We start from the raw sequence: 15,113 nt of genomic DNA on the forward strand, positions 1-15,113 counted from the left end.
ATTGACCTCTGTAGCTAGCACAGAGTTACAGTACCAGTTTTACCTAGAAGTATATGGATAGTATAAATGATTTTAATTTATCCTTTGCCTAGTTTCTGTAGCACTATATGAGCACTCTTCCTTTCTGTATGTGTACATACATCTTCTAGGTTTTGAAGCCAATGCTGGGCATTTTAGAAATGTGAATGGCAGTTGAGACATAGTCTGAGAGCCTGATGAGATATTAAGTGTGAAGATAAATTAGTTTGGAAAGAGATGGGATAGGAATGCAGAGCTTTAAAAGACCTTCTTGAGAAGGTCTTTTAAAGTAAGCAACACTAATGGTGATCACTGCTAACTTTGTATACTGCACGTGTGGGTGGTAAGAATTATTTCCCTGGTGAATAACAAGACTTACTGGTTTTTAAGGGATAAAGTTTTGAAATGCTTTCAAGATGAGAGTAAATGCCCCCAAGCTCCAGTTAAACTGGAAAGGCTCACTGGAAATGCTTCAACAGTGTGCTCATTTCTACTTAATTGTGGTTTGTGGAGGAACAGTAATTAATACAAAGCACAGATGCTCTTAAAACAGAAATAAATACACTTGTAAAATCACTGCTGTTCTCTTTATCTTGCTGGGCTCACAGTCTGTTTAAGCAATGTCAGAAAGTTCCTTCTCCAGCAAGGAATCCCATGAGCCTGATGTGTGTGGGAAAAAAGCCCTGGATATGGCATTCAAAATACATGAGCAGATAATATAGATTTCCCCCAGCTTTTATGCAAAAGGTGTCCTTGCTTGCAGCATCCACATGGGTTGCATTTTACAGACATTATCGCTTTCTGTGTGTGACATGTTTGTAGTTTTGTTTTTGTGGAGGAGTACATTACATTGGCATTGGCCCTTAAGAAAGTGTCATTTTTGAAGCAGACTGGGCATGGTGGGATGTTTCACTTGCTCAGGCTATTGGTTGTGGAAGTGTGAATTTTATATGATTTCAGAACATTGTAATTAGTTGTTTTGTCAGTATCTACTGTAATGAGTAGATTTACATTACAAACATTATAATCTGGCGTATCTTTACTTTCTACTGTCATGGGTTGTTTTGGGTTTTTTGTAATGCTTTGGGAAAGGGTTGTGGTACCTGTTAATCATTAAGAGATAGTTTGCTATATGTATAGACAACATTACTAATTAAAGTATCTGGGGGCATACACCAGTATTTGCTTATGAATGCTTCCCAAGAAATCCCACTGACTTCTTCACTTGGTCTGATTTTGCAGTATACTCATATTTAGCAGTGTAGATGGCTCTGAAGGAAAGACAGTAATCTTCTGATAATGGAAGAAAAGGACCGTTCTGGGTTAAGGAATCTTTGGATGTTTGCCATGTTTATGATAAACAGTAGTAAGCTTCAGCTGGAGGATATTTGTATTCTGTGCTACTGAATTTCTTTTTGAAAAGGCTTTCCCTGGCAAGCTGTGAGCTTCAAAAGTGCCATTTCCTAATACACCCCCCCCCCCATGCTATGTGTAAATTAGGTCACCTGGTCTGTAGCACATAAGGTTTTAATTTAATATCTTCACTGTCCCAGCATTGTCTCAGAGTCTGTGTTTCTGTTATAAAACATCAGGAGATATGTTTAACCAGATAGAAAAGCTAAAGACAGCATTATAAAATGCACAGCCCCAGATAGTGCTGAAGTTAAGATACTATGAGATTACCTGCTGTCTCATAATTAAATAGCTATAGTTTTGTGCGTTTTTATGGAAAAGAGAAATGAATCTTCACAGGAGTACGATGTACACTGGAATGTGGAGTTGGATGGGACTGCAAGGGCTTCCTAGTCCAGTCACTTGTCATATAAGAATACACTTCAAAACTATATACAGGTTAAGTTTCCCGTATCAGATATGACTGGGTCCAGAAGTGTTTTGGATTTTTGAAAATCTGTATTGGCACATATGTACATCACGAGATATCTTGGTGACGGGATTCAAGTCTAAACATAACATTCTTTGAAGTTTCATATACACATTATACAAAGTCAGAAAAAAGTCTATCTCAGCCACACATAATGGACAATTTCGGATTCTGGAGTGTTTCGAAATTCTGGAGAAGGAATGCTCATCCTGTATCATCCAGTATCGTGTGGAATGTCTGCCCTAAAATTTACTGCTACATAGTATTTTTTTTTTTTAAAAAAGAATTGGCCTTCCACTAATTGGTAACTAACCTTGAACTTAGTTCTGTGCATTGCTTCCTAAACTTATTTTTTCCAGTTGTTTTGGATCCAACTCCCAGAAGTCTTACCCATCATGGCCAACAGGCAAGAATTCTAGGAGATGAAACCCAAAATATCTAAAGGGGATCATTGCTGCAGAAAAAATACAGTAGGGTCGTAGCCATCTTAATATTTCCCATCCTGAAATGAGGTAAATTTATTTCAGTCAGCTCTCTATTCTATCACAGATACCATAATAACATTTTAAATAGCATTTTTCCTGCCAAGCATACCCAGACTTTTAGGAAGCTTATGACTATTAATACTTTACAGTAGAGGTGTTCATGCTTTTTATCCTCAGTAATCTTTTGACGGAGAATAAAATAAAATAAATGATTTCAGGTTCACAAGTTTTAAAATGGTAAGGAATTGATAAAGCTAGTCACATATTTTCTTTTACAATTACATGTTATAATTATGCAGTATGGATAATTTATGAATTACATGTCTGGAGTGATTTTCTTGTGGCCGGGAATTTCATAGTTCAGTTTTCCTTGAACTGCTTGAAGGAAATATAATGATTTAGCTCCCCATTTCATTAAAAAAATTGCTAAATGAAGTACTTCTTTAATATTGTCATTCTTTCACCACTTGCCATCAGAATATTTTTATCCTACTCCCTCCTCTTCCACACATAATTTGTAGTCTATCTCTCCTTCTCAAGGTGCTGAGAGAGCTAATTATTATTATTAACTTTATTTGTACCCCGCTAGCATCTCTCGAAGGACTCGATGCGGCTGGTCTCAAGGCTGTAATAGGAGAAATGTTTATAGGGCATTGAAAAAATGTGAAGCACATGACCTCAGTACTCTTTACTATATCCTTGGAAAGTTTATCACTGTTGTCTTCTTATTAGGATTGCTATCTTCGATGAGAACCTCCTCCTTGTGGTTGTTGTTTATCATCAAGTTGGCTTGACTTATGGAGACTCCATGAGAGATCTCCAGGAACTAGTCATCATTAGTCCTATTCAGACTTCTTGCAAACTTAGTTTCATGTCTTCCTTTGTTAAGTCTGTCTGCCTATAATATTTCTATTAAGTCTGGCCACCTGTAATGTGATCTTCATCTATTTTCTACACACTTCTACAGAGAATCACTATCATTTCTAATGAATCATGTTGACTTATGATATATCCAAAGTAGGATAATCTCAGTTTAGTCCTCTAATGAAAATTCAGGCATTATTTGTTCTCAGATTCATGTATTTGCCTTTTTGATGGTTTATCAACAACTGCTTTCTAGTACTACATTTCTAATGAGTTAATCTTTTTCTTAGCTTTTCTCATTATCTCGTGTCATGGAAGCCGAAGATTCGGCATGATTTTCAAGGATATAGCTGCATTCTTCCTCTTTTCCTACTGCTTTCTACCTTACCAAGCACTGTTTCTAGTGAGTCATGTCTTCTCATGATATGGCCAAAGCATGACAGCTTCGATTTAGTCATATTGGCTTCTGAGAAGAATTCAGCCTTGATTTGCTGTAGGGTTTTTAATTGGTCTTTTTTTAGTAATCCACATTATCTGCAGAACACTTCTATAGTAGCACATTTCATATGAGTTGCTTTTTTTCCTAGTCAATTTTCTTCAGTGTTCAGCTGTTGCAATCACAGGTAGAATTTTTTTTCTTGTTGAGTCTTAACCCTGCTTTTGCATTCTCTTCTTTGACTTTCAGAATTTCTTATTACTACTCTTTGCTTTTTTCTGCTAGTAATATGATCTCATTGGTATTGTGTGAGTTACTCTTTATTTAAGATATTTCTCAGACTGTATGTCTTTTTTCCTCCCATGACATCTTTTTAGTATCTTGGCTCAAAGTAAGAGAATATTCATTCACTTGCTCCCTTAGCGCTTGGACTCTTTCTCCTTTCTGACAAAATGGCAACTCATTTTCCAGAGGTACCTATGTAGCACGTTGAGTCGGAAGAATTTCCCTTCATGACAGATTACATTTGTTTGTTCAAGTCTCTTTTCAAGGGAAAAGCAACTACTTGTATATATGCTGTCACCAGAAATCGTCATGAATGGGTTATTTGAAGAAATTGCACTAACCTTCTGAAGCATCACTGATCTTTGGCAAAGTCAGCAAAATCCTTAAAGCATGTAAGGACATTCATGCGCATACACATTCTATACACTGCAATAGAGAAGGCTGCATATTTGTTTGATGCGATAAAGATGTTTGACATTCCACAGAGGTTTGCATAAGAGGATATATGTAGCGTTTTATTAGTGTCTTCCTTGAGACCTTTTGTTCCAACCTTGAGCCAGGACTCTGTGCTGGCTACTCTGTGATCAGGACTATGTCATCGAGTGATAAGGCAGCAAGTTTGCATGTGACTGCAATGAGAGCTTCACAAGGGAGAACGTCTTACAAGGGTGGTGTCAACAGTGTCTTTTGCTCTGGTTACCTGAGGCTAATGATCAGTAATTGCCTCCTTAAGGAGATAATTCTTGGCATGTTTGTAGAAACCCATAAAGACTTTCAGTGCAGTCCCAGGTATACTCACTCTTGACTGTGGTGGCTAGGGCTGCTGGGAGTTCCAATCCAACAATTTATGGGTTGCACTTTGTCCAACTTCTGTAAATACTCTCTTCCTCAGTGAGGGTAACATTATCCTTGATAGATTTTGTTCCTGAAGCAACCTCTCAATTTTGATTTGGGGGGCGGGGGGGAGGGGAGAGAACAAAATCAGAGGAGTTTTGCTTTAGGATAGAAGGCACTCCCTAGGCCAGGCCTGCACAACCTGTGGCCTTCCAGCTGTTTTTGTTTCCAATTCCCAGAATCCCTGGCCATTGGACAAGTTGGCTAGGGCTCATAGGAGTTAAAGGCTAAAACAGCTGAAAGGCCGCAGATTGTGCAGGCCTTTCTCTAGGCAAAAGGGGGGGAGGGGGGTTTCTCAAAATGTTGGCCTGCAAGATTCAGTAGGGAGCCCAGGTTGCTGGGATTTGCAATTCAACAGTGTCTGGAGGTCCACATGATTCCCATCCCCAGTCTTAAGATTTCTCACACACAGGTGGATGGTTAGGCCTCAGATAATTGGGAACAGCAGCTTGATCAACTGGGGAAGCAAGCAGGTCATCAGTGTGAGTTAACTATCTTCAGTGTTAAGTATGCCTTCTGGTCTGCTCCAGATAAAAGCAATGGTTTGCTTTGAACTAGCTAGATTCCTCAACATCTTTCATAAGCAATCCTTTATGTTGCAGCAGGGCATGCCTTTATCTTGGTCTCTCCACTATCAAAAGTGGCTGAGGACACAAAATAGTGTTATCACCGGTGGCTGCCCCCAGGTTCTGGAATTCCATTCTACGTGAAGCTAAATTTGCCTCTTTCCCCAGCCATTTGTTTGTTCTTTCTGCTGGCAGACAGAGATCTTGCTTATCCAGGCCTATCCTTGTTCACTGGCTATTGAAGAAAATATTTTTGTATTGGGGTGTGTTGATCTTTTTTATCATTATGACTGTTAGAACAGTTTTGAAGTAATGTTCTTAATATAGTTCTTTATTCAATTCCCTTTTAACTTTCTTATTTAACTTTGTCTTGTTTTAGTTTATATTACCAACTGCCTTGAGTCATACTGAGAGGCAGGCAGGAATCTATCTATCTATCTATCTATCTATCTATCTATCTATCTATCTAAATGATACAATATACATATGCCCATCTGACTATTCCTAATAGAGGCATCTGTGGATTTTATTTCTGTAGAAATTGTTATAAGGATAAAATGGGGAAGAGAGTCATTGAAAAAAGGTGGGGTGGAAATTTATAGCCTGGGCGATGGGGATGGAAACCAACAAGATACTTCCCACAAGGAAGATTTGTAGACTTTCCTCAAAGTCTTGTGAAACTTTTCCATTAGGTAGGAGTGATTCCACCACAGAGTAGTGTCTCCTTTTCCCCAAGCCATAAGAAAAATGTTATAATGATGGCATAAAAACTACACAAGCCCCAAAGACATATGGTGAGCCTGTCTGGTTTCTCTCACTCTCTAGTTGTATCCATATTGCATAATTATAGCATTTTGATACTGCTTTAACTTTCATTACTCTGTCTTACGAAATTTTGCATATTGTTGTTTGAGGAGAAACTCTCTACGTGGGGTTGCCTCTGAAAACTGCTCGGAAGCTTCAAATGGTCCAACGATCGGCAGCCAGGATGCTAACAGGAGCGGCACTCAGGGAGCACACAACTCCTCTGTTGCGCCAACTCCACTGGCTGTCAATTTGCTACCGGGCACAATTCAAAGTGCTGGCTTTAGCCTTTAAAGCCCTAAACGATTCTGGCCCGACCTACCTGTCCGAACGCATCTCCTCCTATGAACCAGTTAGGACGTTAAGATTGTCTGGGGAGGCCCTACTCTCGGTCCCGCCGGCTTCACAAGCACACCTGACGGGGACGAGAGACAGGGCCTTCTCAGTGGTGGCCCCTCGGCTGTGGAACGCCCTCCCTACAGACATCAGATCGGCCCCCTCTCTATTGGCATTCCGGAAGAGTTTGAAGACCTGGCTTTCGAACAGGCTTTTAACTAAGCAGTGCAATTGATTGATTATTGGAATGGAATAATGGACAATGAGTTCAGATGCTGATTCTATTGATGAGACGTGATGGATTGTTATAGTGCTGTACTGTTGTATTGATATTTTGGTGTTAATTAATTGATACTACTGTTTTAATTTATTAATGATTTTGTATTGTGTTGTTGAAACTGGTTGTTAACCGCTCTGAGTCGCCTGAGGGCTGAGAAGAGCGGTATACAAATGAAGCAAATAAATAAATAAACTTAAACTCCTCTGCCAGAAAAAATCTAGTGCTATTGTTCCAGAGAATTTGGCTGTGCTTGCAGTACCTTACCAAACTTCCAATTCCAGACTTCCAATGTGGTTAAAGTGGGATCAGACTGCAACACCCTCCTCCTCTTCCAATATAGGTTTGCTAACAGTGGATAAGGTGGTTTCTGTTTTTAACAACAGAAATAGGTATAGATACCCTTTATCATTGGAAAACCAAGAACGGATCCCTTCTTATTCAATCAGCTTGCCTAACAATAAGACATTGGAAGCTGGCTTGCCAGCCATAGAATGTGAACATTATGATGTTTCTTTTTTGTTTTAAGAAAATGTGGGTCAGAATCTGATGGATTTTTGAGACCCCTCCCCTTTTGTGTCACTGCATTAACATATGCATTCTGACTTTTGTTTGTTTGTGTAGAGAACATGAGTTCTTGGTTATATCTATTGTCCCTCATCACAATCTTTTCCTAATGCGTGTGTCTGGGAGCAGTGCTGTTTACAGTACACAGTGTTATGAGCAACTCTTCTTAATGTTCCTGATCAAACAAAGGAGATGACCACATGATCCCAGAGAAGGGCAATTGGCATGGACTGTTTGATCCCCTTTCAGGGCCATCAAATTTTAGCTGAGGGTGTATTACAAGCAATCAGGTTGGTATTGCATTTCTTTCATTGCACATTGAATCACACTTCAGAGTAGACTGGTTTTTATAATTCAAAGTGTTGGATTTTAATTCCTCCCCAGAAACTAGATTTTTTTTCTAAAAGGGAGTTCTGCTTTGGAGAAGTTGCATTTTATGTCCATTGAACTTAATGCATTCTGTTTGCAGAATTTCTGTTTCTGTCCTCAAGTCTCCTATCTGAAGCAGATTGGATCTTCCTTTTTAAAGGAATTTCTCTGCAAATGCTTGCTTCTGTGCAACACAGACTTTAATCGCACAAATTCCCAGGGCCTAATTTGTGGAATTCTAAACCACAGTCCTTGGGTAACCTATTGATGAGAAGCCTCCCCCTTTCTACTGCCAGTTATTGTAACTGCTGTGGTTCTCAAGAACTCTGAATATGCCAATGGTTTGATCAAGGAGAATATGTGGGAAACTTCAGATGGCATATCCTGCCCTGGCTTGTGAATTATATTGCCCTGGAGAGTTAGATATCACTTGGAATACAAATCCATTGACATCATAATTGGCAGCTTGCCATGAGCAACCCAACACCAGTGGGGCAAAGTTAAATTGTCAACTATATGCATTACTTCGTAAGCATGGCCACTTTGTGTAAGAGCAAAAGATTCACAGCTACCCAGGGAAATGGACATGGCATTTGAGGCAAATTAGGAAGACTGGTTATTAGTTTCAAGGGTATTTTAATAGTATTGCTCTTGTCTTAACATGGTGAAAGTTTCTTAATGGCAAGGACTTTCAATCCTGAATAGTCTGGACCTTGTCAGCATTTTGAATGTCTCAGTTGTTTCAGAGATTCTACTCTGTTCCTTAATTGCGGTACTGCCTAAAGATTTTAGATAGAACAGAACAGAACATCCCTTTAAGACAATGAAAGGCAAATACTGCAGATCAGTTGATAACAGTCTTTGGACTTTTGGTAACTTATTGGTTGGAAAGGTGGATCGAGGGGGGAAAAATCAGGCTGATCTAAGAACATAGAGAACCCTGGAAAATCAGAGAAATGGCCCGTTTAATCCAACGTCTTGCTTCCTAACCAAATTTGTCCAGGCAAACCTGTGAGCAGAGCAAGGAGGCAAGTGCTTTCTCCCACGACTCGCTCCATATTGAATGAAAATGTATAATAGTTAGAGTGCTGGGGTAGGACTATGTAGATCTGGGTTCTAGTGCCCACTGAGCCATGAAACCAGTGGATAACCTTGAGCTACTCATTTTTGGTCAACTTAATTTACCTCATAGAGTTGTGGAGAGGAAAAGGGAAACACACATCCCCTTAAGCTCATTAAAAGAAAGGTGGAATGTAAATGTAAGTACCTGTTATAATAATAATTTATCTGAACATAGAAGAGCTACATTGCCAATATGCACCCAATGAGAGGCATAGTGTGCCAGTCTCCGTCTCCTAGGTTACGTCCAGTCTAAAATGGATTACATTGGCACAAACATTTTCTGCTTGGAAGGTGTGCATAAATACATGGCAGAAACTTTTAAAGTCATTTCTATGCTGAGCATGGAGGTTAAAAGTTGTTCCCAGATCTAGGAAAAGGCAGCCTTCCTGAATATACCTTTTGAGATTTCTCCAAAAGTTGATGAGAAATTTAATACTTTCCTAATGCCTGACAACATTTGATGCTTCTGTATGCTGCCACTAACCACATTAAATCGTTGCCATCTTCCTGCGGAACAACTACAGAAATTTCTTTAAAATGGAAAGAAGGTCCACCTGAGTTTCAGGAAGCAGAAACGTTAGGCTGCATTTTCTGAAGTGAGCAACCTTCTCTTACCCTGAACTCTGGACATCAGTTTTGTAACATAATTATTCTGATCTGAAAGTGACATCTGACTCACCTTTATTTAGGTGGTGCCCTTCTTCTACATGATGATGTGGCATGGACTACAGCAGGTTTCTGTTGAAGAGATAGGGATTCTGCTTCATCCTTACTATTGAGAGAAGCATGATCACAGCATTATCTCTCTATAAGGGCTTAGGAAGCAAGTTAATCGACTTTGCCTTATGATACAAATTGAGGTTAGGACCATGTAAGTAAAGATAAAGGTTTTCCCCTGACATTAAGTCCAGGCATGTCTGACTCTGGGGGATGGTACTAATCTTCATTTCTAAGCTGAACAGCAGGCGTTGTCCATAGACACATCCAAGGTCATGTAGCTGGCATGACTGCATGGAGCGCTGTTACCTTCCCACAGGAGTGGTACCTATTGATCTACTCACATTTGCATGTTTTCAAACTGCTAGGTTGGTAGAAGCTGGGGTCTGACAGCAGGAGCTCATCCTGCTTCCCAGATTTGAGCCATCAACCTTTCGGTCAGCAAGTTCAGCAGCTCAGTGGTTTAACCCGCTGCACCATGCTGGGCTCCATGTATTGTACTGTAATTTCTGTAATTTCTTCATGGCTGGAAGAGTCATGCACCATGAGGCCTTTGAGTGAAACTCAGTACCTCTCTAACTGGAGTTTATTATTAGAATTTCTTTCAACATACAGCCCCCACCCCTCTCATTAATCCATCTTTGTGTCTTCCTAGTTTTTTTTCTCTTTCTCTTAAAGATAAGGACTTGATTTTTACTTGACATTGATTGAATTGTATTGATTGAAGCTATCTTGGAGCTCCTTGTGGGACATGCATTAGGTAAATAAATAAAATACATACTTTTTGAATTAAAGTAATACCTGCTTATTCTCCATATGCTTTCATTTGAATGAAAAGGTTACTTCCTAGCATCCGTTCATGGGTAAATTCAACAGAGTAACATCAAATACCAACATAAAAGCAGTATAGTCTATGTTCAAAGTTTGCTGAGGAATAAAGATGATCATAAGAGCTATGTACAACTAAAATACTTAGATGCCTGCATTAATCTCTCAAGTCTTCTGACTCAAGTATATGTTATAACACCTCAGTTTTTCCTGAAAGAAATTCTGAAGGCTTTTGTTTTTATTATGGTATTTTACACCTTTCACTCTGTTAATACCAGGAAAAAGTAGCTTATGTACCATTGAGAGGCTTTATTTTTAAGCTTATACTAATTGTGATCATTTCTGAGTCATTAAAGTCTGTCAAACTCGTTTGATTTTTCACAGTGGTAAATTGGAAGCTTGATCATAATCGTCTACAAGACTTAAGCCTTCTTTATTTTCTTTTACAATAATTACTACACTTTCAGCCCCTAGAATCCTGTACTGTACATACCCTTTCTGGGAAAGATCTAAATTTACTTACTATGATCTAAATTTACTGGATAGATATCAAGTAGGTGAAAGAATCTAGTGTCATGATGACATGCAGGTGAAGCACAGATAATTAAATAATTTTCTGTTAATTGTTGTATGCATTGGTACCCCGCCTCTCCCTTCCAGGAATTGAGAGGAGATAAAATGGGATAAGCAAATAGCACAAGGGCAACTTTAGAGTTTCATAGATGGATTGAGCCCTAGTTTTTCACATCCAGAACAATGTTTATTTACTGCATTGCACTGGTTTTGTGTTAATTTTGTATACTCTGAATTTTTGAAGAATGATGAAACGCTGCCACTTCATAATTGCCAATTTATATGAATTCCACATTAAATAAAAACATTGTGAAGAAGCTTTATTCTTGTTTAAGATACATAGATTGTATTTATCCCACATTATTCTTCACAACAGTTTTGTAGATAAGTGAAGAGTTAGATTTAGAAAGAGCAACTTGGACATCAAACTTCCCTGGCTTTCTCCATTGAGCACAAGAGCAGCATTTTTTCCCCTATGTCAGTCGCTTCTGGTGTGAGAGAATTGGCCATTTGCAAGGACGTTGCCCAGGAGATGCCCAGATGATTGATGTTGTACTATCCTTGTGTGAGGCTTCTCTCATGTCCTTGCATGTGGAGCTGGAGCTGACAGAAGGAGCTCAACCCACTCTCCCCAGATTCAAACCACTGACCTATCAGTCAGCAGTCCTGCCGGCACACGGGTTTAACCCATTTCGCCACCAGAGGCTGCAACAAAGGTAGCATGAGATCTTGGTATTTGAAGCAAAGACTAATCTGATGCCCCTTTCTCCATTCCACTTAAAGAAGCTTACTAAAGTAGCAGCTGAATTTTATTGTAATACATACATACTGGAGCAGTTCTGAACAGAGCACACACAACAATGATCTCCAGGAAACAGAAGAGAGTCTCAACAGGTATTGCTTCTGCTGTCCCTTCCATCAGCTCCCTGGGATGCTTGCCTCATGATTAATCAGGTATTTGCGCCTTAGCTTTGGTCCTGCCCTGCTTTCTTTATGACACCACCTGATACGCTAAGATTCATCAAGTCTAGACTAAGCTGGGTTTGCCTCAAGGGAGAACTGGACTTTATCAGAGCTAAACTGGACATGAAGGCTTTGGCTCCTCTTGTCTATGCATGCATAGTTTGTTACAAAAGTTACTTCAATATACACATCTGCAGATTTGCTCACTCCACACTATTGTGTCTAGTCCTTATGCCTCTGAAAACATTGATTTGAAAGGAGGAAAAAAGAGCACAGATACTATTGTTCCTCTCTAAGGATTTATATGTTTTAAATCTAGCATTATTATTATGAATTGGAAGCTTTTAAACAGGCTGGGTGGCCACCTGTCAGGGATGATTTGATTTTGCTTTTCCTGCATGGCAGGGGGTTGGAGTAGATGGCCCATGTGGTCTCTTCCAACTTTAATATTATATGATTCTATGAATTGAACAAAATAAGTCTTCTCTTCTCTCCAGTAGGTTTTGTCACATAGATCATAGTCAGACATCAGGGGAAAAATGCGATATGTTCTGAAATCTGTCTAATCTTGCTACTGTTGAAGTAGTTCTTAGTTTCACAAGTATTACTGACTGGAATTTTAGGCAAGAATTTATGTCAAATTTTTAAAGAAAAATCTAAGTGCTACCATTAGATAATATGGCATGTTCCAATTAGCATAATGTTTTGCAATTGTTCTGTTGTGATCATATCTGTAGGAATTTTACCCTGATGTTTTGCAAGTTTGTTTGGAATTGCTCCCAGAGCACCTATCTCCACTGGATCCAGAGCTGTTTTATATTCCCAGAGGAGATGAATCTTCATTTGCAGATCCTGATATTTCATCATCTTTTCCCTCTCTTTGTTTTTGAGCCTGTTGGTCCCATGAATTGCCACATCTATAATCTAAACTGTCTTTTCCTCAACCGCAGTTATATGTGGTGTATTGTGTTTTAATTGTTTATCAGCTTGCAGCTTGCGTGAGTCCCATATGATCTGTTTCCCCTTCATAACTGTCAATCATTTTTTCAGGCTTACTTTCCCATAGATTTTCTTTACAGATGTTAAATTATACTCCTTGCATCATAATTCCAGTGCTCTATTACAGCCACTTTATCCTGGTATTTCATGCATTCAGCATTTGTAATCATGCTGAATGAAATAAGAAAGTGCCATCTTTTTCTATGTGTAAACAACGTTTAGTCTCTTTATTTTTTTTTTCATTATTTCTCTTAATGCTATTTGTTTGAAATGCCTGCTCTTGAGCTGCAATGCAATCCTTTGAGGTTCCTCATTCAATGTCCCATTCTTTTACCATTTTGAGAAGTTGTCCTTCTCAACGTGGCTTTTATACTTGTGCTAGCGCTCCCTTTCATTCTCTTTCCTGATTTAATGTTGTTCCTTATTTTATTTTTTGCTGTTTGTTAGATGGTTCTTATCACCCAACATATAATTACTGATACACACTTATTTAAAATACTCTACCATTCTGTTTAAAGAGATCCTCCAATGAATTTATCTCCTAAGGAAGAGATTAAACTGGAGTCTAGGATCATCACCCCTTGGCATGGCTGTGTAAGTCAATCTAGATTTTGTGATCTGTGTATGACAATATTTCCCAAACTTTGGTAATCTTTGTGTTTTGGACTTCAGCTTTCAGAATCCCAGAACAGCTGAGGCTTCTGAGAGTTGAAGCTTGAAGCCCCAAAGTGCTTGGATGATTAAAGTAGGGAAATCACTGATATACATCATAATCACTGCCTGCTTTTGCTGAGACTGTGAGATGAAAAACCAAGAGACATAGATCACACCAGCCTGGACGGTTTAAAAATGAATTATCCTGATTCTATGCTGCTGGTTAAAATGTTCAGCCTCACATAACGTAACTATTGTATGATTTAAGAGGCTGATTAATCGGGCTGACTTTATTTGCTCTAATCCCAATTAACTGCGAATCAAAGCCATTATTATGCTAAACTCCCTTGGATTTGCTTTATTTGAAATATGTCAGAGTAAGAGTATTTGGATTGAGTAGACTGCAGAGAAGTGCAATGGCAAAGAAGATAAAATAAATTTCTCTAATTCCAGTCAACCATGAATGAAAGCCATTCTCGTGCTACCCTGGGCTAAACTCCATTGGCTTTGTTCTTCTTGACATGTACAAAGTAAAAGTATTTGGGTTGCATAATGGTGGTCATAAGAGAAGCAATGGCAAGAATGATGAGACACACAAACAAATAGGAGATGTCTTCATTGGGTCAAAATGGTGTTGTAAACATTGTCGTTGAACTGGAAGCACAATATGTTTATAATGATGGGGGAGGCTGCCTCGCCACCACTCTTTCTGCAATTGTATTGGTATCAGCATGGCTCTTCTAAGGTTTTGGGAACTTCCTTCTTGCAGTGCATCACTCTGATATTTGGTGATATGACATGAGTCTAACCTGTTAGTCATAGTAACAAAATTACATTGATTTCAGTGGGTCTGCTGTAGTTGGGACTACTATAGGGTTTTTTGCCCAATATATCTTTTAATTGCTGGGCCTTGATCTCTGTTTAGATAGCATTTGACAGGGCATGGAGGGGCCACTTAAAAGTACCAAATTGCTGTCAGCAATGTGGTCTGCAGCTGAAATACAAGGATTAATTTCTTGTAGGGGATTTGTTAGGGAAAATGATGTTTCAGGCATTGTGAGTTATAATTCCAATATTTAGGAATGTATAGATTGTGTTTCTGAAAGAACATTACTCTTATTTTCCTTGAGAAACTATATAATTCATTTGGATGACCAATGCTGAAGATGAAGATTAAATCTTGGACTGTGAGAAGAAATTAGCAAACCTAAATTGAAAATCTGCCAAAATATAATTTGTAATTATGTTGATTCTGCAGAACCTGTTTGTACGAAAGAGCTATCATTTATAAACAACACTATATGACACCTAGTCTTCATTATTAGAAAGTGTTGTTTGCGGCTATAACTAAACTACTCAACCAAAAAATGTTGAATTATATTGAGGCCCCTGCCCTAGTAAACTTGCCTTGTAGATATTATTTATGGCTCTCATTTTCCAGTGAGAAGGCAGAAACGCAGGCTATGGCTCTTGG

The 15,113-nt window shown here is 38.8% G+C and overlaps 1 protein-coding gene across 3 annotated transcripts in view; it reads left to right on the forward strand.

Moving 5' to 3' along the window:
* The window catches only part of PNPLA2 (patatin like phospholipase domain containing 2), a 46,835-nt gene that overhangs the window by 7,603 nt on the left and 24,119 nt on the right, over positions 1-15,113 (forward strand). The gene's annotated exons all lie outside the window — the stretch shown is intronic.

Source organism: Anolis sagrei, chromosome 1 (genome assembly GCF_037176765.1).
Source record: "Anolis sagrei isolate rAnoSag1 chromosome 1, rAnoSag1.mat, whole genome shotgun sequence".
Taxonomy (NCBI): Eukaryota; Metazoa; Chordata; class Lepidosauria; order Squamata; family Dactyloidae; genus Anolis; species Anolis sagrei.